We start from the raw sequence: 817 nt of genomic DNA, 5'->3' as shown, positions 1-817 counted from the left end.
CTCCCCCCAAACCCTATATTTTTTCCCTTTTCCTTTTTCCTTCTTTCTTTCTTCTTCTTCTTTTTTTCTTTTTTTGCCATTTGGTCCCGTTTTTCAAGACAGGCTTGATCTTGTGCTCAGTAGAAACAAACTTTTGAAGGAAATTTTGTACAATATAAACTTCTCAGCAGTCAAAATTTAGAATATAAAAAATGCTTTCCTGAAAACACATTAACCTTGAATGATGCACCAAATTACACAAATGCAGACTGAAACAGCATTTCAACTCCACCCAAAGTAGTCATCCTAAAAGGTGTAAACGTCTCCTAACTTAGTCACTAGGCACTGTTCTCTTTCAAACAGGAGGCAATGAAAAATATTGCCCACAATCAATGTCCCAACTCTAGGGCGTATTTCAGAAAGTCTTTGACTTCATGCTTTAATAGCAGCGAGAAGATTATGATGGAATTCTGGAAAGTGCTATGTATCCATAACTCTAGTGGGGAGAAGATGTGCTCCCGGTCTGGAGAAGCTCTCCATCCTCCTTGCCCTCTGTATGATCCACTGTGGGAGTCCCAATCATCATAGCCTCAATCTTATTCTCTGGGATAATAGTCCTGACCTTGTGAACTGCCATAGACATGTCTCCCCACATAAACGCCAGGTGTTGGGGTGTGTGGTCTTTTTGTTATGGAGAAATTAACTCTGATCCTAAGGCCTTAAAGCTCCACTTCATTGGCACACTCTTTAGCTTCCTTGGCATTGTCTACTTTTTCAAACTATACGAAGGCAAATCCTCTTGAACGCCTTAGACTGCTGGTCATATACAATAGACACA

The 817-nt window shown here is 40.3% G+C and overlaps 1 pseudogene; it reads right to left on the bottom strand.

Annotated features, from left to right (window-relative positions):
- Nucleotides 1–368: 368 nt before the first annotated feature.
- The window catches only part of LOC101652349, a 2,700-nt pseudogene continuing 2,251 nt past the window's right edge, over nt 369–817 (bottom strand).

Source organism: Echinops telfairi, unplaced genomic scaffold (genome assembly GCF_000313985.2).
Source record: "Echinops telfairi isolate 266 unplaced genomic scaffold, ASM31398v2 ScPeMD7_7469;HRSCAF=8507_1, whole genome shotgun sequence".
NCBI classification, from domain to species: domain Eukaryota; kingdom Metazoa; phylum Chordata; class Mammalia; order Afrosoricida; family Tenrecidae; genus Echinops; species Echinops telfairi.
This window is presented reverse-complemented; position numbering and strand designations above follow the sequence as displayed.